Below are 27292 nucleotides of genomic sequence, written 5' to 3'. Positions count from 1 at the left end.
ACAGCATGAAAGATGCCATCTGCACAAAGTTGGATGCAGACATACTATCCATCTGCTCTTGCTCTTCCTCAGTGATGTCAGCTAAGTTCTCCTCCTCCCCCAGCCACGAACAATACCACGGGAAAGTTGAGCAGCACAAGCCCCCTGCCACACCTGCTGCGGTTGTTCTTCTGCCTCATCCTCCTCCTCCAAAACAACACCTTCCTCATCATTTGACTCCTCTTCCCCACACGACTCTTCCTCCTTCTCTTCCTCCCCACTCTGTGCTGCCGCAGGTGTTGAGGAATCATCTGCTTCTGCTGAGAATTGATCCCACAACACTTCCTCCTGTTCCTGTTCACGCTCTTCCCCAGCTTGATCCACCACTCTACGCAAAGCACGCTCTAGGAAGAAGGCATATGGGATCAAGTCGCTGATGGCGCCTTCACTGCGACTCACCAGGTTTGTCACCTCCTCAAACGGCCGCATGAGCCTGCAGGCATTTCGCATGAGTGTCCAGTACTTCGGCCAGAACATCCCCATCTCCTCAGACTGTGTCCTTTAACTGTAGTTCTAGAGATACTGTTTGACGGCTTTCTCCTGTTGTAGCAGGCGGTCAAACATCAGGAGGGTCAAATTCCAGCGAATCGTGCTATCGCAAATCAAGGGTCTCACTGGCAAGTTGTTTCTCTGCTGAATATCGGCAAAGCGTGCCATGGCCGTGTAAGACCGCCTGAAATGCCTAGACACCTTCCTGGACTGCTTTAGGACATCTTGTAAGCCTGAGTACTTAGACACAAATCTCTGAATTACGTGATTTAGCACATGTGCCATGCAGGGTACATGTCTCAACTTTCCCAAATTCAAAGCCGAAATTATATTGCTGCCGTTGTCACACACCACGTTGCCGATCTCCAGTTGGTGCGGGGTCAATCACTGATCCACCTGTTTGTTCAGAGCAGCCAGGAGAGCTGCTCCAGTGTGACTCTCCGCTTTGAGGCAAGATGTCTAAGATGGCTGGACACCGTCGTACCTGGCATGCAACATAGGTCCTGGGGACCTGGGGCTGTGTAGCTGGAGAGGAGATCGCAACACCAGTAGAGTTGAACTTCCACTCAGCCAAGGAGGAGGACGACGACAGCGAAGAGGATGTAGCAGGAGGAGAGAAGGTGGCAATAGGCCTGCCTGCAAGCCGTGGAAGTGTCACTAGGTCCACACTACTAGGTCCGCTGGCAAGCAGGGAGCACTGCCACGTACTCCCTGCTTGCCAGCGGTCACCAGGTCGACCCAATGGGCTGTGTAAGTAATGTACCTGCCCTGACCGTGCTTGGCAGACCAGGCATCCGTGGTCCGATGGACCCTTGACCCAACGCTGTGTGCCATAGATGACACCACTTGCTTCTCAACTTCATGGTACAGTTTGGGTCTCTGCTTTTTTTAGAAATAATTGCAGCCTGGTGTCTTCCACTGTGTTGTCCCAATGGCCACAAATTTTCAGAAGCCCTCAGAGTCCACTAGCTGGTATGGTAACAGCTGGCGGGATAACAGTTCTGCCAAGCCCGCTGTGAGACTGCGGGCAAGAGGGTGACTGGCAGACATTGGCTTCTTCCACTCATAGATTGCCCTCACGGACACCTGGCTGCTGTTGTGGGCAGAGGAGCAGAATCCGCTCAAGGTGAGAGGCAGAGTGGAGGAGGGAGGCTGTGACTGTGAAGGTGCAAAGGAGAAAGCAACTGAAGATGATGCACCTGAAGGAGGAAGAGGAGAAGAAGGGTGGCTTTGCTTTTGTGTGCTGCTTTTCCTCAGGTAGTCTTCCCATTGCAGTTTGTGCCTTTTCTGCATGTGCATTTGTAAGGCAGTTGACCCTACGTGGGTGTTGGCCTTTCCACGGCTCAATTTTTGGTGGAAAAGAGTACAGATGGCATTGCTCTGATCTTTGGCATACACACAAAAAAATGTCCACACCGCTGAGCCACCCTGGGATGTGGGCACTATGGTGGCGTCAGCAGCTGACATTGAAGGGCATGTTGGCTAGACGTCCATAGGTGGCGATGCATGGCGCCGGACACTGTCACCAGCTGTTTCTGATGATGAGCTCCCTCTGCTTCTTTCAGGAACTCCTCTCTGACTCCTCTCTGACCCCCCCCCCCCCCTGAACTGTCCCCTTGGTCATCTTGTCTCTTAGGATCCCACGTGGCATCCATATCATTGTCATCATCATAATCTTCCTCCCCAGCTTCGCTTGCCTCGGACACCTCATAAACTGCACCAACAGCAGGTACTTCATCATCCTCCTCCTCACACTTAATGTCCATAGTGTCGCCTAACTCAGAGGTGGTGTAACTTGCTTAGCACCTTCATCTTGTTGTAACAATAATGGCTGTGAATCAGTGATTTCTCTGACAAATAACTCCTGCGAAGTGTCAAATGTAGTGGAAGTGGTACTTGGAGTTGCGTTGGTGGATACGGAAGATGAGGTGTTCTGTGTTAAATAGTCAACCGAGTCCTGACAATCTTGGGAGTTGATGGGCCTTCTTCTGAGCACTGTACTTTGAGCCAAAGCCGCATGAAATCACGTCAGCGCAACCTTGAACAGACCTGCCGGGTGGCCTGCCTCTGGGTCTGCCTCTTCCTGTTGTTTTGTCCATATCGGGGGGGATGAAGTGAAAGGTATGCACTGATTTGACTAATACAATGTGCAGTCACACAGATGCAGTGAAAGGAAGCAGTGACTGGTATTACAATACAATGTGCAGCTGTCACACAGGTGCAGTTAACAGGTATGCACGGACTGGTATACTAAACAGCGTGCGGTCACACAGGTGCAGTGAACAGGTATGCAGGGATTGGTATTACAAATGTGCAGCTGTCACACACAGGTACCGTGAACAGGTGCAATGACTGGTGGTATATTACACTGCTTGCGATCACGTAGGTAGGTAGGTGCACTGAACAGTGAACAGGTGCAGTGATTGGAATTAAAAATGTGCACCTGTCACACACAGGTACCGTGAACAGGTGCAGTGACACTGCATGCGCTCACATAGGTAAGTGGGTGCACTGAACAGGTAGGTATACGCAGTAATGGGTATTACAAATGTGCAGCTACCTGGGTACCGTGAACAGGTGCAATGACTGGTGGTATATTACACTGCTTGCGATCATGCACTGAAAAGTGAACAGGTGCAGTGATTGGAATTACAAATGTGCACCTGTCACACACAGGTACCGTGAACAGTTGCAATGACTGGTGGTATTACACTGCTTGCGCTCACGTTCCCGTTCACCGGTGAACCGTTCGGGCCATCTCTAACTGAGAACTGGGATCAGGGGCATGGGATGTGGATCCAGGTGGTAGGATAGGGGAAGGTAAGTGGCCAGGAGAGAGGGGGGAGAGGGAAGGTGCCCAGGAGTGAGGGGAGGGGAGGGAATGAGTGATGAGGAGGTGAGTGATCACCTCATCACTCATTCCATGTTTCCTTTTCCCAGCCCTCTCTCTCCTCCTTATCCCTCATTCCCTCTCTCCAGCCCTCTTTCTTCTCCTTATCCCTCATTACCTCCCCACAGCGCTCTCTCACCACCTAACAAGGGGCGTAGCAATTGGGGGTGCAGAGGTTGCAACTGCTTCAGGGCCCTTGAGCCAGAGGGGCCCCAAGGGGCCCTCCATCAACTACAGTATTGGCTCTCTATTGGTCCTGTGCTCATAATAATCACTTCTATAGATACTTTGAATAGTGGTTACCATTAAACTGCTTCCTATTCCATGCTTGCACCTCTGACACTGTAGTTGTTCCTAGCAGGCTTTGGTGCGTGGTATCAATTGTTATGCATAAAGTGCGTGGCCCCCCCGACGCACTCTATGCATAACAATTGATACCGCACAACGATGTAAAACTTGCATCGGGGCCCACAGATCCTTAGCTACGCCACTGCACCTAACCTCTAATTCCCTCCATCCCTCTTTTTCTTCCTTAGCCCTCACTCCACCCCCCCCCCTCCCCAACAACTTAGGGGTTTCCAAAGGGGGCGCAGTCAAAGTGATTGCCATAGGCGCAATCTTCCCTAGATATGCCACTGCTTCTGGCGGACTCCGACTTCTAGCAGTAACACTCTATCAGCGGCTGTAATCCTGCAGTCCCTGCCTGTCACAATGCGTCATGACTCTTGTAGTCACGGTGACAGCCGGAGACTCTACATAAATTACGCGCCCGTGCCTAAGCGTCATCTGACGAAGGCATGGTACGCGAAACGCTTAATGATGCTGAAGGCACATTTTTACCAGGTTCGAACCCCAACCCTACTGCTCTCTACCCCGGATGCCGAGCTGCTAGCCACAGCTCGGCAAGATAAGCCGCATAGAGGAACGGGGATCCTGTTTGTGTTTATTACACGCTTACTCCCAAGGCTTACATTGTAAGTGGTTTTCTTTGTGTGCAATAAAAGTCCCCCGTCGGGTTTTACACTATGGAGCGCTCTATTTTATTTTAGTTTCTTCACTTATCCAAAGCCTGAGCAGCACCATTGGTAGTCCTAGGAGGACAGTGGAACTCTGTTACTTGGGAGAGCGCAAGAATCATTACACATCATTATAGAACCATCCAAAGAAAGCCTAATTTGTGGCGATTAAGTTGAATGGGAGGAGTGTGAAATGTAAAAATTGCTCTGGTTTTAAAGGGGAAACAACCTGTGGTGGGAAAGTGGTTAATGGGTATCAAATCAAGATTGTATCATTAATGGGCATCATACGGTGTTCTGCCCATATCTACTAATATGGGCATTCAATAATCTAAAATGTGATGTTATGCTGACACCTAGTGGTAGTAGTGAGCAATTGTGTTAAGTCAGATCAGATTTACAGGATGTTGTAATTTCATGGGAGGATCTCAACCCTTGAACTGGAACTTCCTGTCTTCCAATTTATGAGAAGCTTTCAGCTGAATAATAGCACATGGCAAGAGCTCATACTACTTCAGGACTAAATGGTGGAATTGTCTGTAAGTACTTAAAGTGGATCCGAGGTGAACTTTTACACAATGCATACATGTGTTCCTTTCCTATTGTTTATAGGGCATTCCTCAAGCCAAATACTTTTTTGTTTTTGTTTTAATACTCTGATTCCCTATAAACTAAATAAGCCACGCCCACAAATTTTCAGAGAGCCAAGGTAGTAGCAAGGGCTCTTGGGAGCTCAGTCTGGGCAGGAGGAGGGGGAGGTGTTACTAGCCATTGATTTCAGAGGCAGAGGGGAGGAGGGAGGAGGAGAGGGGATTAGGCTGATGGCTCAAGATTCAGATAAGCCTGCCTCTGTGTAATGTTTACAAACAACATGGCCGCTGTCATTGTATCACAGGAATAAATAATCATATTCTATTAAAACTGTTTGCAGCTAGATTTGCTGTGTAAACCATCTAAACTTTACATAAGATATATAGACAAGTTACTTGTTCTAGTTAGTTTTTCATCTCGGATCTGCTTTAAGCCTATGGGATGATATATTGCCTAATGTGCTGTTATATGTACTGATATGTGCATTCTGTATTTGTTTATGTTGCAGTTTTACGAGTAAAGTGTAATTCAACAAAGATTCATACAGACTCAAGGTCTCGCATGTCTTACTACTGGATTACTTATTGTTAAGCTGTCTGACTAGCGTTATACAACTGCTCAATAACGCGAAGCAGAACAGTAAAAGGACAACCTGCGCAGCAGTCTGAAATATACAGAGACATCATTACTGCAGCATGAGTCTTACATCAGGAACAAAGTATCAAGTGGATGATGTGCCACCACCGACACAGCAGAGCAGGGAGAGCATTCCCAGTGCCCAGCAAGATGATGCACAGTCGCATGTGTCCAGATCTTCACGATCTAGCAAGACATCCTCAGCTAGTTCCCTAGCAGCCAGAGCTCGCGTCCAGCTACAGTTTGTAGAAAAGGAAGCCAGGATGATCCAGGAGATGGCTGCCAAAAAAGCCGCTGTGGCACAAGAAGAAGCAGAGCTAGAATCAAGACTGCTCATCCTACAGCGTCAGACAGCAATTGCTGTGGCTGAAATAAAGGTTGCTGCCTATCAGGAAACAAGCCAGCCAGGGAGCGAGAAATCATATGAAGACCCAGAGGTCCCAGGAAAATTTCTATCCCATGTGGATTGTACAAGCGAGTATGTTCAGAACCTCACTAATGTGCATAAAAAAGAACAGTCCTTAAAACTTGAAGCAAAGGAATTCAGACAGAGTTCCACAGACCCCTTGAATGAGTCTAATCAACCACGTGACACCAGCAGCTGTCGGCAAACCAAGAATCAAGCATCAGAGCCTCCCAGGAACAAGGAGGAAGTGTTCCCACCACTTCAACCCAAAGATTACATGCATGAGCAACAATGTGCAGCGGATATCTCCAAATATCTCATTCATAAAGACATGATTAGCTCAGGCTTTCTCCAATTCGATGACTGTCCCGAAAAATATTGGGCATGGAAATCCTCCTTTTTAAATGCCACCAGAGCAAGATAAAGGTGGAAGCGGGAAAAAAGGGCGCATGCCGCTAGTGGACAAAAAGGGCGCCGCCATTCACTCTCATAATAAATAGCGTTTAATGGGCGCCGAGCAGGAAAAAAGGGCGCAGGACATAAATAACGTTTACAAACGGCGCCAGGAGATTTTTAATGATTTAGAAGTGTGCTTGTGGTGATTTACATTTATAAAATGCACCCGTGCCGAATAACGTTTATAAAAATACTAAACATATTTATCTTAAACTAATTAAAACATTATTTAAAGTTTTATCCCTTACTGTTTGTAAAACATTATTATTCACAAAATAAAGCGATCAGTACGTAACGTAAATTGCAAAATATTTTTTGCATCTACAATTAGTAAAACATTATTATCCACATAATAAAGGGGGGTCTTAGGTTTAGGCACCACCAGGGGGGTCTTAGGTTTAGGCACCAACAGGGGGGTCTAGGGGTTAGGGGTAGGTACAGGGAGAGTTACTTAGGCACCAACAGGGGGGGTCTTAGGTTTAGGCACCAACAGGGGGGGTCTTAGGTTTAGGCACCAACAGGGGGGTCTTAGGTTTAGGCACCAACAGGGGGGTCTTAGGTTTAGGCACCAACAGGGGGGTCTTAGGTTTAGGCACCAACAGGGGGTCTTAGGTTTAGGCACCAACAGGGGGGTCTAGGGGTTAGGGATAGGTACAGGGAGGGTTCTGTGTAAGAGTAGGCTTAGGTATAGTTTTAGTAAAATTTTAGTAATAATTACTAATGTTTTACAACACTTATTACGAACGTAGTTATATTTATATCATCGTTATAAAGAATATTTTCAGATTTTATTATAAGGACAAACCGTAAATGAAGGTTATTCACAATAATATAGAATTATAGCAATTAAACATATATTATTGTTTTTTTCATAAACGTAATTATAAGTTTAACTTTAGAAACAGAGAAGATTAACGTTTTCACAATTTCCGACTTCATAAACATTATTTAATGATTTATAATTTTGTTAAACCTTATTTGTAAACGAAATATAGCACACTTTTTATAAACCCTATTAATGATTAATTATTATTTAGAGTTTACACCCCGCGCCCTTTTTGTCCGGGCGCCCTTTTTGTACGTACGTGTGATGATTTGCTCAGCTGCCTGTGCAGGCAGGCAGCCCTTTGACCATTGTTTTGATTTGCATGCTGCAGGACTCTGGAAAGAAGAGCTTCTGTCAGTTTTGCAGCTTGTGCTTGCAGAGGAATTTGCATACGCTATAAAATGAAGAAAGAGAGTTGGCTCTTGGGTGCATGAAAAAATTACAAAACCCTTTATTAGCTAGAAACACTTGTAAACAACATTAATAACATCATATGAAAAATATTTTAAAAAACATTCCCAATGTGGCCACCCCCCAGGGCCCACCCCCAGGATAATTGATGAGGCTGCAGTCCTCAAACAAACTCACTGAACTCTCGCCAAACAATTGCTTCCAATGGCAACAGTTCAAATAACTGGTATATATAGGCTTGCAAGAAATCTTCAATGTCCCCCAATCGCAGGGATATATGGTATAAAGAACTCTTGATGCAAGGCAGAAAGTGAAGCAAAGCAGCAGCAACCAAATGCATTCATAGGTTAAGCAACAATTAATGATTTGATGGCATATGAGCTCAAGCTTGCAACGTCTTCAGTATCCCCAAATCGCAGGGACACGTTGTATAGAAAGCTCTTGATGCAAAGCAGTAGCAAAATGAAGCAGAGGCAAGCAGGTACACCCAATGGTGTGAAGAAACTTTTGATGCCAAGCAATCAGTGACGTAAAGCAATGACAGGAAGGTGCATGCATTAGTTGAGCAGCAATGGATGGTTTAATGGCATATGGGTTTAAACTTGCATAGTCTTAAATGTCCCCAAATCGCAGAGACACATGATATAAAGAGCTCTTGACACAAGGTGATGGTAGAATAAAACAGAAGCAAGCAGGTGCACCAATGAGCTATTGCTGAGCAGTCCATGCACAGGGCAGTCCATAGTTACCATCCCATTGTGGGGTGCTGAGAACCAGAAGCAAGTTCAGAGAGTCCTGAAGTCCTGGGGTGATGCCCGGGGGAGTGGAGTGCTGTCAGATGCCTTCAAATAACTGGTATATATAGGCTTGCAAGAAATCTTCAATGTCCCCCAATCGCAGGGATATATGGTATAAAGAACTCTTGATGCAAGGCAGAAAGTGAAGCAAAGCAGCAGCAACCAAATGCATTCATAGGTTAAGCAACAATTGATGATTTGATGGCCTATGAGCTCAAGCTTGCAACGTCTTCAGTATCCCCAAATCGCAGGGACACGTTGTATAGAAAGCTCTTGATGCAAAGCAGTAGCAAAATGAAGCAGAGGCAAGCAGGTACACCCAATGGTGTGAAGAAACTTTTGATGCCAAGCAATCAGTGACGTAAAGCAATGACAGGAAGGTGCATGCATTAGTTGAGCAGCAATGGATGGTTTAATGGCATATGGGTTTAAACTTGCATAGTCTTAAATGTCCCCAAATCGCAGAGACACATGATATAAAGAGCTCTTGACACAAGGTGATGGTAGAATAAAACAGAAGCAAGCAGGTGCACCAATGAGCTATTGCTGAGCAGTCCATGCACAGGACAGTCCATAGTTACCATCCCATTGTGGGGTGCTGAGAACCAGAAGCAAGTTCAGAGAGTCCAGAGTATGGGTTTAAACTTGCTGTCAGCCTTTGAAAAAGCCGCGAGAGGCGGCGAAACATGTCAGGCATCTGACAGCACTCCACTCCCCCGGGCATCACCCCAGGACTTCAGGACTCTCTGAACTTGCTTCTGGTTCTCAGCACCCCACAATGGGATGGTAACTATGGACTGTCCTGTGCATGGACTGCTCAGCAATAGCTCATTGGTGCACCTGCTTGCTTCTGTTTTATTCTACCATCACCTTGTGTCAAGAGCTCTTTATATCATGTGTCTCTGCGATTTGGGGACATTTAAGACTATGCAAGTTTAAACCCATATGCCATTAAACCATCCATTGCTGCTCAACTAATGCATGCACCTTTCTGTCATTGCTTTACGTCACTGATTGCTTGGCATCAAAAGTTTCTTCACACCATTGGGTGTACCTGCTTGCCTCTGCTTCATTTTGCTACTGCTTTGCATCAAGAGCTTTCTATACAACGTGTCCCTGCGATTTGGGGATACTGAAGACGTTGCAAGCTTGAGCTCATATGCCATCAAATCATTAATTGTTGCTTAACCTATGAATGCATTTGGTTGCTGCTGCTTTGCTTCACTTTCTGTCTTGCATCAAGAGTTCTTTATACCATATATCCCTGCGATTGGGGGACATTGAAGATTTCTTGCAAGCCTATATATACCAGTTATTTGAACTGTTGCCATTGGAAGCAATTGTTTGGCGAGAGTTCAGTGAGTTTGTTTGAGGACTGAAGCCTCATCAATTATCCTGGGGGTGGGCCCTGGGGGGTGGCCACATTGGGAATGTTTTTTAAAATATTTTTCATATGATGTTATTAATGTTGTTTACAAGTGTTTCTAGCTAATAAAGGGTTTTGTAATTTTTTCATGCACCCAAGAGCCAACTCTCTTTCTTCATTTTATAGCATATCTATTCTGTTGGCAAGTTGCATGAGAATTGAGATTATGAATTTGGAAATTAATATTTATTGTTTTTGAGGTTTCTTTCAAACCCATTTTTCCCATATTTGAGCCATTTAGATACACAGGAATTTGCATACGTTGTCATGCAAATTGCCTGGCTACATTCATTGGAGGCGTGTACTATAAGTACTATGTCTTTCCCACAATGCTTGGCTGTTCATAAGGATTTCGTCCTATGTAACACTCCTGGTGGGGTGTCAGCCTTGCTCTCTGTTTGAACATCAGCTTAGAGTAATTCCTGAATCTGCGCTAGGCAGATTTCCCTAGTGCAGTTAGGATTGTATTATCTGTATTGCCTGTTCTGTCTTGCCTGTTTGCCATTGTCCTGTCCCTATGGTGGTTGACAGGAAATGGTTCTGATCTCTGTTCTTGGAGTATAGCTGGTGCAGCGGTTGCTACCAGCTATCTCTTCTGTTCTGTCTCCTGGGATCGCACTAGCTACTTTTTGCTAGCGCTGGGGATCCTTCTGTTCTGTCTCCTGGGATCGCACTAGCTACTTTTTGCTAGCGCTGGGGATCCTTCTGTTCTGTCTTCTGGGATCGCGCTAGCCACTTTTCGCTAGCGCTGGGGATCCTTCTGTTCTGCTACTCTGTACTTGGATCGCGCTAGCCACTTTTCGCTAGTGCTGTGGATCCTATCTCTCGCTTGTCCCTGTTTTCGTGTGTCTGTCTGCTACGCTTGCTGGAGGCTCGGTGAGGTAACCGTTAAGCAAGCGCTCGTGCCCTCTGTTTCATGTTTGTCTGTTAATGGTTAGTTAGGCGTGCTTGTCTCTATTGTGCTTATCACGTGGAGACCGCGCATAACCGTGTGCACTTGCGAATGAGTGCGGTGTTCGCAGTTAGCTAGCGTTTGTTGTTTTCCGTATCTCCTCATTGTATTATTTGCTGTGCCTTTGCTAACCTCGTATTCTGTCCTGATCTGCCTTGTGTCTCGTCTGGCGATCGCACCTCTCGCGATCGCGTTCCTATTTCATATCATATGTGTGTGCGGTCGTGGGGTGGCGACTGGATTGGCGCACACACATACAACCTGTCCCTTTGCTCATTCTCATTCGCAATCGCCTCTCTTGCGATTGCGTTCTGCGTTTCGTACAATTCCTGTCTGGCATTTGTGGAGGTACAGAGGATTGGTTCCGCTGCACTCCCCAGCGCCATCTGCCGACAGGAATTTTCCCTCTACGGGTGCGTAGCACCTTTTGCTGGGTGCCTGCAAATATACGCTTGTGGAGGATTTCCGCCGTGTCAGCGCACGCGTTGTGCGCTGATCACGGAGAAAGTTCCACAATCGTTACAGTACGCGATAAAGGTAGTCTTAATAAAGGGACTGTTGGTTCATGCTTACTCTGAATCTATTGCTAAGTCAGAACACTCATCTCTTCGCCTCTTTTGTCCCCCTCTGTTCCCCGTGTCTCTTTTGACCTCCTGTACAACCTCTATCCCCCTGTGTTTTTTTGTCCTCACAGACATCACCAAATGCTGGGTTTCCTCCTTTTTAAAGTGGAGCGGAGATGAAAAACTAGCTATAACAAGTAACTTGTCTAAAAATGTTACCTAAAGTTTAGATGGTTTACACAGCAAATCTAGCTGCAAACAGTTTTAATAGAATATGATTATTTATTCCTGTGATACAATGACAGCATCCATGTTGTTTGTAAACATTACACAGAGGCAGGCTTATCTGTATCTTGAGCCATCAGCCTAATCCCCTCTCCTCCTCCCCTCTGCCTCTGAAATCAATGGCTAGTAAGACCTCCCCCTCCTCCTGCCCAGACTGAGCTCCCATGAGCCCTTGCTACTGCCTTGGCTCTCTGAAAACCTGTGGGTGTGGCTTTTTTAGTTTATAGGGAATTAGAGTATTAAAACAAAAACAAAAAAGTATTTGGCTTGAGGAATGCCCTATAAACAATAGGAAAGGAACACAATTATGCAATGTGTAAAGGTTCACCTCGGATCCAGTTTAATGCTCTGCCAGGCTTTCAGTAGCGGTTTGTTTGCCTTACTATCCTAAGGTTAGCCTTTAACAGGTATAATGCATGTTCAGTTGGGTTAAGATCAGGTGACTGTCTTATTTGCTTTAATAAACTCCTGGGTTGCATGTATGTTTTAGTTTATTGTCCATCTGTATCATGAGACACCACCCAATCAATGTGACTGCATTTAGCTGGATTTGAAAAGAAAGCATGTCTCAGAACACCTCAGAATTAATTTTGCTGCTTCTCTCCTGTGTCACATTAATAAACACTAGTGTCCCAGTGCTACTGGCAGCCATGCACACCCAAGCCATCACACTGCCTCCACAGAGTTTTACAGATTATGTGGTATGCTTTGGATAATGAGCTGTTCCATGCCTTCTCCATACTTTTTTCTTGCCATCGTTCCGGTAGATGTTGATCTTGGTTTCATCTGTCCAAAGCATGCTTTTTCCAGAACTGTGCTGGCTTTTTTAGATGTGCTTTAGCAAAGTCCAATCAAGCTTTTCTATTCTTGAGGCTTATGAGTGTCTGGCACCTTGCAGTGCACCCTCTGTATTTACTTTGTTGCAGTCTTCTCTTTATGGTAGACTTGGATATTAATACGCCTAAGCCCTGGAGAGTGTTGTTCACTTGGTTGGCTGTTGTGAATGGGGTTTCTCTTTACAATGGAAATGATTCTGCGATCATCCACCACTGTTTTCTGTAAACATCTAGGCCTTTTTGCGTTGCTGCGTTCACCAGTACTTGCTTTCTTTCTCAGGATACACCAAACTGTAGATTTTGCTAATGTTAACATTGTAGCAATTTCTCAATCACAGGATGTGTGTTTGTTATATGCCTGCATTATAGTCATAAGAAAGCTAAGTTTGTCCAGGTGTAGATTTTAATGTTCAAATAATGTGCTGCTGTGTGTTAGTGACAAATATCTCCTGATTTGTAATTGAGTATTTGTATAGTATTTACTGTAATTATAGCTTTAAGAATAGGTCTGTATATTGTGCTCATCATAAGGTTTGTCCAGAATGTGTGGAGCAGCAACGTGCTCCTTGAAGATAATAGCTTTCTTGAACTAACACAATAGAAGGAGAAAATTATAGGAATCCCGGTAGGCTGCGCCTGACATTCTTTATAGCACAGTGCTGGGTGGTGTTGTTTTGCTTACAATTGTTTTTTATTATGAACTCCTCATCCGGATGGGAAATAAGGAATCCAGTATTCTATAAAGACGACTGCAAAGTAGCTAACATTTTATTTAAATTACAGCCCTCCATCTTTCTATCACGGGAGATGAAAAACATGAGAACCATTAGAGGTACTTGTCCTAAAATTTCCTGTGCACAGTCAGAGATGTTGGCTCTTGGTAAAGATGAACATTAATTGAATAACCGGTTTTGGAGATACAAGTAACCATTCAAAACTCAATGTGAATCCAAAACCCATATTTACAATAATGGATACAGTTTTAAAGGATGACTTCTACTTACTACTGAAAACAAGGCACTAGACTAATAATACATCTGCATTCTTAAGTAATTAGGGCCGGCCGCTGCGTATACCACAGGTGACAGGTTCGCAGTGGGGATCGCAACCTCGCGCGATATTTCCCGGCAAGTTGAAGTATCCAATCAGAGAAGGGGCTGAGGCGGCCGGCTGTGGTGTGCCCTTGTGCGTGGCTGCGCCTGCTGTGGATGTGAGCGGCACAAGGACACAAATAGCTCCCCTGTGCTGCTGTGCCTGAGGTGTTATCGGAGTGAGCTGTCTCACTCTTCAGCTTTCTGTGCTAGGGGGCTGGAGGCCTGGAGCTGCGGCTACGAGTGGCTGGCTGGAGGTGTCGGACACAGTCCTCCCCTGTCTGCATTGCAGAAAAAGAGAGCATTACATAGTGCAACAATATTAGATTTTATAGCCAACAAGCATGGAAGAGGATGCTGGAAAACTGGTGACCAAGGTTAAGTTTCTAATGAGTTTAGAACTTAGTAGAAAGACAAAGCAAAAATAGTAAGACCGTTTTTGGTATAAAATCAAAAGAAAGATTTACCTTGGCTATAAGAGTACACTTGCAGCGAGTTTCTTTGGAAAAGATCTCAGTTTCACAGGAGCAATGAGTTTCACGGTACGTTTCTTCAGATTTAATAGGTCTAAAAAAACAATCGTAGAATAAATGTAAGTTTAGTATGAATCATCAACAATACATTCAATAAACAGAAGATAGTGCAACGTTAACTGCATTACTAGGTGTTTGTAATGATCTGCTCAGCTGTCTGCACGGGCAGACAGCTGTTTGTCCATTCTTTAGGTCTGAGGGCTGCAGGTCTCTGGAAAAGAGACCTGTCTTCGCTTTGCAAGTTTCAGAGTTGCTCTGCTGGTGAGGAATTTGCATACACTTATCATGCAGATTGCTTAGCTGTTTCCTCTGATGGCTTGCAGTATAAAAAACATTTCTTCCCAGAATTCCTTGCTGGTCATGATGGTTTGTTTGTTCCTGCTAACTTGCCTGGAGTCTCAGCCCTCTGCTCATTGTTTGTTATTATTGCTAGCTTAGAGTAGATACCCTTTGGGAGTGCTCCTTGCATTCCTGTTTAGTGCAGTCAGGATTGTGTATATTTGTACTGCCTATTCTGTCGTGTCTTGTTCTTGCGATTGCGCTGTCTCCAGCGGTTGGTGGTAGCGAATCGTTCTGTCTGTTGGGATCGCTCTTGCGGAGGAGCAGTGGATCCATTCTGACTTGCTCCTTCTGTCTGTCTTGTTTGGTACGAACACTTGCTATAGGCTCGGTGAGGTAACCATCTAGCAAGCGTTCGCGTTCTCTATTTCGTGTTTGTGTTACATTGGTTAGTTAGGGTGGCACGCTTATCACTGGGCACCTAACGTGCGGTGATCGTGTCTTAAACGCGTTTGCTGTTGCGAATGAGTGCGGTGTTTGCGTTTAGCTAGCGTTTGTTATTTTCCTTGATGTTCTGATCGTTGTTATTTGCTATGTCTTTCTTGCTACACTTGTGCTCTGACTAATTCGGTCTTGTGTCACTATTGGCAATCGCCACTCTTGCGATTGCGTTCCCACTTCGGTTCCGTTGTTGTGTGTTCACCGTCGCTGGGTGGCGACTAGATTGGTGGACACACATACATTCTGTCTCTGTGCTCTCTCTCTTTAAGGGCTATCTTGCCCTGCATTGCTTCAACTCGTACAATTCCCATCTGGCATCTGTGGCCGTGCAGTGGCTGTGTTCATCTGCACTCCACAGCTCCATCTGCCGGTGGGAATTGCCCTCTACAGGTGCATTGCACCCAAGCTGGGTTCTGTCAAATTACACGCTTGTGGAAGATTTCCGCAGTGTCGGCACGCATCTTGTGCGATGACCACGGAAATAATTCCCCAATCGTTACAGTGTTGCAGTTAGTGTATGTCTATTAAAAGTCCCTAAATAAAAGGAAGTTTAGAATGAAAATAAAATTATATCAATGAGCGCACATAAAGAATGATACAGAATATTTTGTTGACCCAAAAAGCATTATGATGCACACACCAGCGGGACTTATATCTTTATATATTTTGAGCGTACTATGTGTGGCTTTAGGGGTAGAGGGATATTTGCCTTCTCCATGTACTTTCTATATGATAGATGTATACAAAAATGTCATCATAATCTGATTTATAGTAACCTTATACCTGTTCCAATCCCCACATGATTTTAGACCTACTAAACCTGAAAAAGGCATTGCTGTGTAATTAGACGAAGTTGTTTTTACCACTTCTCTGGTCTTATACCGTTTATCGTTTTGGTTCACTTTTATGTAATGTCCTCTAGTTTCAACCTCATTGATTAGCAACTGACCACCTTTACATAAGTCTTACCATTTCCTGGAGAGTGAACTACTTATGCAATATCTACAACCTCTTAAACTGAATAGTATCAGTGAAGAATTCCCCATGTACTCACCTAGTGATCACAATATTTGGCAGCCCAATTCTACTGAGTAAAGTACTTACCCATACTATTATTATTATTTATTATCAGTGGTGCTCAAATACCCCTTTTCAAAATTCGAGTTTGGTCGAATTCGAATAGTAAATTATTCGAGGTCAGTCGAATATTCGAGTCGAATAAATTTTACTATTCGATTCGACCTCGGACTTCGAGCTCACTATTCGAGTCGGTATTCGAGCTCATTATTCGAGCTGACTATTCGAATTGGCCTTAAATAGCTTCCAACACTTGTTTTGAGGGTGAATGATGCAAGAAACATCTTTTTTCCAAGTAACAACAGCAAGTGATTATGTGGGGATGTTCCTTTAAAAAAAAAAAGGTGGAAAGAGAAGTTGTGTTCAGAATTTTGTTCAGTACTGTATATACTTCTTCTCCTCCTTCTCCTTCTCCTTCTCCTTCTCCTTCTCCTTCTCCTTCTCCTTCTCCTTCTCCTTCTCCTTCTCCTTCTCCTTCTCCTTCTCCTTCTCCTTCTTCTCCTTCTCCTTCTCCTTCTCCTTCTCCTTCTCCTTCTTCTTCTTCTTCTTCTCTTATTTCTCTTTTCAATTTTTTTTTTTAAAGAAATGCAGCTATTTTTGAGCGTAACAAATAGCTGGTGGCGCACGCATGTTGGAAGCGCCATTGTATGTGCTCCCTGGCAGTGGAAACACACAGACAGCAGGAGGTAAATTCAGCAGCAGGAGGAGGAGGATGAGTGTGTGGCAGCAGGCAGTCAATGAGGCAGGCTGCGTGACATAATAGCCCTGGTACCTAGCGGTGATACCAGGGCTGTAAATAAACACAACAGGAGGTCCCAGACAGCGGTCGTGCAGCCCACATCGTGTCCAATACACAACTGGGACAACACAGTTTTCAACCCGGGCACCTCAGAAAAATTAAACCTTTTTTTTATGGTTTTTTGGTTTTGTTTGTAAAACAAATTACACAGATATATAGCTATTGTTTGACGTAATAGCTGGTGGCAGAGTGGCAGCAGAATGTAATTCTGTGTACCCTGGCAGTGGGAAACACAGACCGACAGCAGCAGCAGCAGGAGGAATGGAGGAGTAATGTGAGCAGCTATTGTTTGACGTAATAGCTGGTGGCAGACTGGCAGCAGAAGGTAATTCTGTGTACCCTGGCAGTGGGAAACACAGACAGACAGCAGCATCAGCAGGAGGAATGGAGGAGTAGTGTGAGTGTGGCAGCAGGTAGGCAGCGTGACATAATAGCCCTGGTACCTAGCGGTGATACCAGGCCGTAAATAAACACAACAGGAGGTCCCAGACAGCGGTCGTGCAGCCCACATTGTGTCCAATACACAACTGGGACAACACAGTTTTCAACCCGGGCACCTCAGAAAAATTAAACCTTTTTTTTTGTAATGGTTTTGTAGTTTTGGTTTTACAACCAATTACACGGATATAGCTATTTTTTGACGTAATAGCTGGTGGCAGAGTGGCAGCAGAAGGTAAATCTGTGTACCCTGGCGTTGGGAAACAGACAGACAGACAGCAGCAGCAGGAGGAATGGAGGAGTAATTATGTGAGCAGCTATTGTTTGACATAATAGCTGGTGGCAGAGTGGCAGCAGAAGCTAATTCTGTGTACCCTGGTAACCCTGGCAGTGGGAAACACAGACAGACAGCAGCATCAGCAGGAGGAATGGAGGAGTAGTGTGAGTGTGGCAGCAGGTAGGCAGCGTGACATAATAGCCCTGGTACCTAGCGGTGATACCAGGCCGTAAATAAACACAACAGGAGGTCCCAGACAGCGGTCGTGCAGCCCACATCGTGTCCAATACACAACTGGGACAACACAGTTTTCAACCCGGGCACCTCAGAAAAATTAAACCTTTTTTTTTGTAATGGTTTTGTAGTTTTGGTTTTACAACCAATTACACAGATATAGCTATTTTTTGACGTAATAGCTGGTGGCAGAGTGGCAGCAGAAGGTAAATCTGTGTACCCTGGCGTTGGGAAACACAGACAGACAGCAGCAGCAGCAGGAGGAATGGAGGAGTAATTATGTGTGCAGCTATTGTTTGACGTAATAGCTGGTGGCAGACTGGCAGCAGAAGGTAATTCTGTGTACCCTGGCAGTGGGAAACACAGACCGACAGCAGCAGCAGCAGGAGGAATGGAGGAGTAATGTGAGCAGCTATTGTTTGACGTAATAGCTGGTGGCAGTGTGGCAGCAGAAGGTAATTCTGTGTACCCTGGCAGTGGGAAACACAGACAGACAGCAGCAGCAGAAGGAATGGAGGAGTAGTGTGAGTGTGGTAGCAGGCAGGCAGCGTGATATAATAGCCCTGGTACCTAGCGGTGATACCAGGCCGTAAACAAACACAACAGGAGGTCCCAGACAGCGGTCGTGCAGCCCACATTGTGTCCAATACACAACTGGGACAACACAGTTTTCAACCCGGGCACCTCAGAAAAATTAAACCTTTTTTTTTAATGGTTTTTTGGTTTTGTTTGTAAAACAAATTACACAGATATATAGCTATTGTTTGACGTAATAGCTGGTGGCAGAGTGGCAGCAGAATGTAATTCTGTGTACCCTGGCAGTGGGAAACACAGACAGACAGCAGCAGCAGCAGGAGGAATGGAGGAGTAATGTGAGCAGCTATTGTTTGACGTAATAGCTGGTGGCAGTGTGGCAGCAGAAGGTAATTCTGTGTACCCTGGCAGTGGGAAACACAGACAGACAGCAGCAGCAGGAGGAATGGTGGAATAGTGTGAGTGTGGCAGCAGGCAGGCAGCGTGACATAATAGCCCTGGTACCTAGCGGTGATACCAGGCCGTAAATGAACACAACAGGAGGTCCCAGACAGCGGTCGTGCAGCCCACATCGTGTCCAATACACAACTGGGACAACACAGTTTTCAACCCGGGCACTTTAGAAAAATTAAACCTTTTTTTTATGGTTTCTTGGTTTTGTTTGTAAAACAAATTACACAGATATATAGCTATTGTTTGACGTAATAGCTGGTGGCAGAGTGGCAGCAGAAGGTAAATCTGTGTACCCTGGCAGTGGGAAACACAGACAGACAGCAGAAGGGCAGTACACAGCAGCCCACTGTAGGTGTAAAATGTGTGGCTGCAGGCGACGTAATAGTCAAAGTGAACCAGGCTGGCTTAGTGAGCAGGAGCCAGGAGGTGGTAAAGGGTGGTAAGGCACATTAACGATGGTTCTTAGCCAGTTCATGTCCCCCTCTCGCCAACAACAGGGGCCAGGAACTCGCCTTCCACCCACGCCTGGTTCATCTTGAGAAACATCAGTCTGTCCACAGACTTGTGAGACAGACGTGAGCGTTTCTCGGTGACCACACCACCAGCTGCACTGAAGCAGCGCTCGGACAGCACGCTGGAAGGGGGGCAGGACAGCACTTCCAGGGCGTACTGCGCCAGCTCGCTCCAGATCTCCAGGCGCTTGACCCAATACTCCATGGGATCAACAGGGGCATCGCTGTCAAGCCCGCTGTAGGACCCCATGTAGTCAGCCACCATGCGGGTCAGGCGCTGGCTGTGACCGGAGGAGGATGCTGCTGCATGCACCTCCTCTCTAGTCACTGCTGCCGGAGCCTCTACAGTCCTGTAGAGCTCGTGGCTGAGAGACAGCAGGTCTGTGGGGCGCTTGCTGCTGGATGCAGGCACCTGCTGCTGCCTCTGTGCTGGCTGCTGGACAGTGGGGGTGGAAGGCTGGGGGAAGGCTTCCTCCAAGCGCTCAACAAGGGCCTGCTGCAAGCTCCTTATTTGTTGCGCTGGGTCTCCTCCTGCAGGCAGCAGGAACTGGCTCAACTTCCCCTTGAGGCGTGGGTCCAACATCATGCTGATCCAGATGTCCTCCCTCTGCTTCATCTGGATCACCCTGGGGTCCCTGCGCAGGCACGTCAGCATGTGCGCTGCCATTGGGAAGAGGCGGGCCACGTCTGCTGGCACATCGACGGCAGTGCTGCTGTCCTCATCCTCCTCCTCTGCCTCGTCAGCCTCATCCTCTCTCCACCCCCGCACCAACTCAGCTGCACTGTGCTGCTCCCCCTCATCAGCAGCAAGGTCAGGGACCTCCACCAAGTCCTCCTCCTCCTCCCCCTCAGAGGTGGACTGTGCAGCTGCTTGCCGCTCCTGCTGGTCCAAGGCTGCCGCTCCCTGTTCCAGCAAAGCATCGAGGGCCCTGTTCAGCAGACAAACCAGGGGCACCCACTCGCAGACCATAGCATGGTCCCTGCTCACCATGTTAGTGGCCTGCAGAAAGGGAGCCAGCACTAAGCACACCTGCTGCATGTGCCTCCAGTCATCATCTGGGACGATGGACGTGATGTTGCTGGTCTTGTCCCTTCTCTGAGCGGCGGAAACAGTGGCCAGGGCAAGGTACTGGTTGACAGCGTGCTTCTGTTCAACCAGACGCTCCAACATCGCCAGGGTGGAGTTCCAGCGAGTCGGAACGTCAAGGATCAGCCGATGGCGTGGCAGCTCCAGCTCCTTTTGCACGTCTTCCAGGCTCGCACAGGCTGCAGCCGAGCGCCGGAAGTGACGCACAACGTTCCTTGCCGTTTCCAGCAGTTCGCCCATCCCCTGGTAGGTGCGCAAGAACTTCTGCACCACCAGGTTCAGCACGTGGGCAAGACAGGGGATGTGGGTCAGGTTTCCCCTGTCTATTGCGGCAACCAGATTGGCCCCATTGTCGGCCACCACCTCTCCGACTCTGAGGCCTCTGGGGGTCAGCCAAATCCTCTCCTGCTCCTGGAGTTTGGCCAACACATGGGTTGCCGTCAGCTTGGTCTTCCCAAGGCTGACCAAGTGCAGCAGCGCTTGGCAGTGGCGGGCCTTCACGCTGCTGCTGAGGCGGGGGGTTTGGCCAGGTGTGCCGGAGGATGGCAGAGGATCGGAGGAACCTGCTGCAGTTCCCCTGACCCTGCGGGGTGGCACCACCCACTGTGTTGCTGCTGCTGCTGTGCCCGCTGCTGCTCTCCCATCCTCACCCCCTTCCACCAAGCTGACCCAGTGGACAGTGAAGGACAGGTAGCGGCCTGTCCCGAAGCGGCTGCTCCAGGAGTCCATGGTGACGTGGACCCTTTCACCAACCGCGTGCTCCAGCCCTCGCTCCACATTGGCCATCACAAAGCGGTGCAGTGCAGGAATGGCCTTGCGGGCAAAGAAGTGTCTGCTGGGGAGCTGCCAGTCTGGGGCTGCGCAAGCAAGCAGCGCACGAATGTCGCTCCCCTCCTGCACGAGCGTGTACGGCAGGAGTTGGGAGCACATGGCCCGTGCCAGCAAGCCGTTCAGCTGCCGCATGCGACGGCTGCTGGGAGGCAGAGCCCTAACCACCCCCTGGAAGGACTCGCTCAAAAGGCTCTGGCGTGGCCTTTTGCTGGCACGGGAATCAGCAGACACAGCGGAGGAGGCCACTGAGGACTGGCTGCCAGAACAGGCCTCAGTGTCGGCGGCAGGAGTTGCAGAGGGGGGAGGAGCAGTGCGTTTCCGCACTCCTGCTGGTGCTGCTGGAGGAGCAGGAGGGCGGGTGGCTGCTGTTGCTGCTGCAGCTGAAGGCTGTGCAGTGATGGGTGTGGTGCCACTGCCAGCACCAGATGCCTTCAGCCTCTGGAACTCCTCATGCTGGTGGAAATGTTTCGCAGCAAGGTGGTTGATGAGCGAGCTGGTGCTGAACTTTAAGGGGTCTGCACCTCTGCTCAACTTCCGCTGACAGTGGTTGCAAGTGGCGTACTTGCTGTACACAGTGGGCATGGTGAAAAATCGCCAGATTGGTGACAGAAACATCCCCCTACGGCATGGAAGCGCTGCTGCCGCCTGTCTCCCTGTGGTGGTTGGGGGGGGGGGGGGGCTTGGGTGCGGCTGGTGGTGGTACTGGCAGATGCTGCTGCTGCTGCTGCTGCTGAGCCTGAGACACCAGCAGGCTGTGGGACCTGCCTACTGCTGCCAATGCTTGCAATGATGCGCCTCCTTGCAAGGCCCACAAGCGCATCCTCCTCCTCCTCCTCAGAGCTGCTGAGGACGACATCCCCTGGAGGTGGTGGCACCCAGTCTCTGTCTGTCACCGGGTCATCATCATCCTCCCCCTCCTGAAACATGTCCTGCTGGGATGATGACCCCCCAAACTCCTCTCCTGATGCATGGATGGGCTGCTTGACTGTCGCCACAGTCTTGCTGTCCAATCCCTCATCCCCCAAAGTGCCCATCAGCATCTCCTCCTCCAAATCGCCAACAACAGCAGACAATACCCTGATGGTGCCTGGGGTAAAAATACTGCTGAGTGACAGGTCGCCAACTTGTGACAGTGAACTGGCCTCCTCCCCAGACCCTGCTGGGCGGCTGCTGTGAACAGGGGTGGTGGTGGTGGTGGTGAGGGTGGAGGCCTCGGATGCAGAGCTGATGGCGGGCTGCTCATCCTCCGTCATGAGTTGCACCACAGTGTCTGCATGCTTTTCCTCAATGGGACGTTTCCGACCCGGCTGGAGGAAAATCGGAGCAGGTGCTACACGCTGCTGCTGCTGTGTCTCTGCAGCGTGAGTTGCAGATGCTCCTGCTGGGCGGCGCCCAAGGCGTCCACGGCCAGTGGCTATGGGAGGACTGTTAGCCACTGACGCTGCTGCTGCTGCTGCGGAACTGTGCATGGTGGCGCGGCCACGGCCTGCCACAATGCTGCTCCCTCTCCTCCTGATTCCCTTGCTGCCCTTCCCCTTGCCCAAACCGCGCTGGCTGCCACTTCCAGACATCTTCGATGTTTTGGGCGTAAAGACAAAAGTTTTTTAAAAGGGCGGGTTAAAAGTGGGGTACTTTAATGGAGTGGGTTGGTGGGTGAGGTGACTGAGTGAGTGTCCCTAGTACAGTAAGTAAGTAGTAACAGTCAGGAAGTACAACTAGAAGTTACAATAATCAGTAGTAATCACAAGGAAATTTAGTGTGTGTACACTACAGACAGTGAGTGCACGCACGCGCAAACACGCGCAGGAGCTAGCCTATGAACAGTGACTGAGTGAGTGTCCCTAGTACAGTAAGTAAGTAGTAACAGTCAGGAAGTACAACTAGAAGTTACAATAATCAGTAGTAATCACAAGTAAATTTAGTGTGTGTACACTACAGACAGTGAGTGCACGCACGCGCAAACACACGCAGGAGCTAGCCTATGAACAGTGACTGAGTGAGTGTCCCTACTACAGTAAGTAAGTAGTAAGAGTCAGGAAGTACAACTAGAAATTACAATAATCAATCAGTAATCAGAAGGAAATAGAGTGTGTGTAGTGTGTACACACTACACAGACAGTGAGTGCACACACACACGCAGGAGCTAGCCTATGAACAGTGACTGAGTGTCCTAGTACAGTAAGAGTAAGTAGTAACAGTAAGTACAACTAATTACAATAATCAATCAGTAATCAGAACTTCAGAAGGAAATAGAGTGTGTTGTACACAGACAGTGAGTGCACACACGCAGGAGCTAGTAGCCTATGAACAGTGACTGAGTGTCCTAGACTCCTATAGTACAGTAAGAGTAAGTAGTAACAGTAAGTACAACTAATTACAATAATCAATCAGTAATCAGAAGGAAATAGAGTGTGTGTGTACAGTACACAGACAGTGAGTGCACACACGCAGGAGCTAGTAGCCTATGAACAGTGACTGAGTGTCCTAGACTCCTATAGTACAGTAAGAGTAAGTAGTAACAGTAAGTACAACTAATTACAATAATCAATCAGTAATCAGAAGGAAATAGAGTGTGTGTGTACACTACAGTACACAGACAGTGAGTGAGTGCACACACGCAGGAGCTAGTAGCCTATGAACAGTGACTGAGTGTCCTAGACTCCTAGTACAGTAAGAGTAAGTAGTAACAGTAAGTACAACTAATTACAATAATCAATCAGTAATCAGAAGGAAATAGAGTGTGTGTGTACAAGACAGTGAGTGCACACACGCAGGAGCTAGTAGCCTTAGCCTTAGCCTATGAACAGTGACAGTGAGTGTCCTAGTACAGTTTAACTACAATACTAAATACAGAATCAATCAGTAGTAAAGGACAGCAGAAATACTGGTATAGATGAGAGAAATATACTAACAGAGGACAGGAGAGAACAGCTGCCCACACAGGCAGGCCCTGAGGCCTAAAGCTGTAAGCTTGCCTGCAGCAGCTGTCTCTGTCTATGTAACACAAAAGCTACTAACTAAAATACAATGTCTATCTAACTAACAACAATATAGGTGTGTATAGGAGGTGTATGTGAGCAAAAACGCTAGGTAAATGACCACAATAGAGCTCTTGCTAAGCCAAAGCACAAAGGAGCAACTCTCTCTCTATGCAAGTCTCAGGCAAGGACGGAGAAACCTAACATGGCGGCCGCTATTTATAGGGTAGGGGCTGGCCAGGGTCCCCCTCTGTGATTGGCTGCCGTCAGAGGGCCTGGGAGCCCTCTGATTGGCTCTAAGGACATCAATCTGGGCTATGACGCTATTCGAGCTCGGTACCCGAGCTCGAATAGCGCCGTTTGCTCGAATAGCTCGAATAGTGAATGGGCTATTCGCGTTTACTCGAATAGCCCATTCGAATAGCTGCAGCTATTCGGAGCTCGAATACCGAGCTCGAATAGCTGAAAAAGAGCTTGAATATTCGAGCTACTCGAATATTCGAGCTCTGCTGAGCACCACTGTTTATTATTATTTTTTATTTATATAGCGCCAACATATTCCGCATCGCTTTACAAAGCACAATAAGACGACAAGGGGAACATAGATACAACTAACAAATGTACAGCAGAGTTCCAAGCAGCACAAATATTGTTATAAAAACAGTGAACATTAGGAGGATGACCCTGCCCTTGCGAGCTTACAATCTAATGGGTAGTGGGGGACACACTAGGTAAGGGGGTGGAGGATGGATGAGGTAGTGACCCTTTGCCTCTGATTACATTGTGACAGATAAGTAAATAAGAGCTATAGAATGTTATAGGCTTGTCTGAAAAGGTGTGTTTTAAGAGTGCATTTGAAGATGTCCCGGTTTGGAGCTAGACGTACAGGCTGTGGAAGAGAGTTCCAGATAAGGGATGATGCTCATGTAAAGTCCTGGATGCGAGCATGAGAGGAGGTGATCAGCTTAGAGGCCAGGAGAATTTCTTGGGAGGATCGAAGCCAGGTTGTGGGAGGGACAATATCTTGAGATTAGTGAGGAGATGTATGGAGGAGACAACTCGTGGAGGGCTTTGTATGTTAGAGTCAGGAGTTTGAATTGGATCCTCTGGGTAATGGGTAACCAGTGGAGAGAAGGGCACAGTGGGGCTGCATCGGAAGAGCGTGTGGAAAGGTGAATGAGGCGGGCCGCTGAATTTAGAAGGTATTGGAGAGGTGCTAGCCTGTTTTTTGGTAGACCACAGAGCAGGATGCTGCAGTAGTCTAGGCGAGAGATGATTAAGGCATGTACAAGCATTTTGGTGGCCTCTTGTGTGAGGAAAGGATGGATACGGAATATATTTTTGAGCTGGAAATAGCAGGTGGTGGTTAATGAGGCAATGTGAGGTTTAAGGGAGAGCACTGAGTCAAGTATAACCCCCAAGCAGTGGGCCTTAGTGGTTGAGGTTATTGGGGTGTTGTCTACAGCAGTGGCGTACCTAGGGTATTTGGCACCCGGTGCTGATTATCCACAGACACCCCCCCCCCCCCCCCAATCAGGAAGACAACGTGTGGCGCGCTTAGCCGAAAAATGGGGCTACATTGTGCGGTTGCGCTGAAAAATGGGTGTGGTCATGGACCAAAATGTGGGTGTGGTCACAGGTGGAGACAAATTTACATGAACTTAGCAATGGTGGGACATTAGATTAGGACAGTGGTGGCGAACCTTTTGGAGGCAGAGTGCCCAAACTGCAACCCAAAAGTCACTTATCTATCGTAAAGCACCAACACCAATTTAAACTAAATACAAACATTTTAACTCATACGTGAACATTATGGAAAATCCAAGTTGAAAATAAACTGTGAAGATAAACAACTCATCCATCCTACGCCTGAAAAATGTATTGTTTTAGAAACCCCCTCCCCCCAGTTTAAATTTTCTGTTTTAAAAGGCTAAAAAAGTAGGTTTAAGGCTATTGTCTCATATGATTATGATCAAAAATATGAATGGGTCGGCACCACCAAGTAGTAAATATAGCTCTTTTATTCCAGCAGTAACAGACGCTGTTTCGGGCTAACAAGCCCTTTATCAAACTGCTCAACCCTGTGAAAGATACCACCACCTTATATATCCACCCACAAAGTGGGTGGCGACACGGGCGGACCTGATGGGGAACTTTTAGATAGAATAAAATATACGAATAACTCACCACGAGTGATATGCTGGCGTGGGACCCAGGAAGTAACAACTCCGTGCACTGCCTGACAAGCTGGCCAATCACAGTGGCTGCAAGCCATAGGCCAATCACAAAGTGCAGGCAGCGCAACCCAAAATGACGTAAAACGTCCAGCCGCCGGGAGCCAGTCTCACTATGCGCAGTCGCACAGACACCGGCCAATGAGAGCGGCAGAAAGCCGCCGGCCAATAGAAGGTGTCCATGTATCACAGTGCCACCCCATCAGACGTCACAGCAGAACTCCGTGCGTCTAGAGTGGGCTAGATCAAAGACCGCTCCAGGCATATGGGAGGGCGTGCGGCGTCATGACAATGTCGCACCGCCCCTGAAAACAAAAACATACAAATGTATCAAAGACGCGCCCCAGCTAGATATTAAAGATAGAAAAAACATGTGAACAAAAACAAAGAGCTCACATGCACAATATAAAACTTACAGAACCCCAGCAGGTCATCCCGTGTCCACATTAAAATAAGGGAAGAGCACCTATAAAGATATAAAATGAACAAAACAGATGTTAAGAGACCATCATGCTGTACAACTCTCCCCTACAAACAAAACCTGAGATCGTATTCCTTGTTTAGACCCCCTGAGCCCATGGTACCCAATCTGCGGATCCAATAAGCCTCCCTGCGCAATAATTCCTTCTCACGACTCCCTCCCCTAAAATTAACAGGAACCCCATCGATGACAGTTACCCTCAACTGTGAGACCGCATGCCGAAAACTGTGAAAGTGTTCTGCCACCGTAAGATTACACAAAGGATTACGGATATTAGATTTATGTGAAGAGACGCGGTCCTTCAGACGCTGAGTCGTCTTACCAATATAAGAGA

Source organism: Hyperolius riggenbachi, chromosome 12 (genome assembly GCF_040937935.1).
Source record: "Hyperolius riggenbachi isolate aHypRig1 chromosome 12, aHypRig1.pri, whole genome shotgun sequence".
NCBI classification, from domain to species: domain Eukaryota; kingdom Metazoa; phylum Chordata; class Amphibia; order Anura; family Hyperoliidae; genus Hyperolius; species Hyperolius riggenbachi.
The sequence above is the reverse complement of the archived record's forward strand: the minus strand, read 5'-3'. Positions refer to the sequence as shown.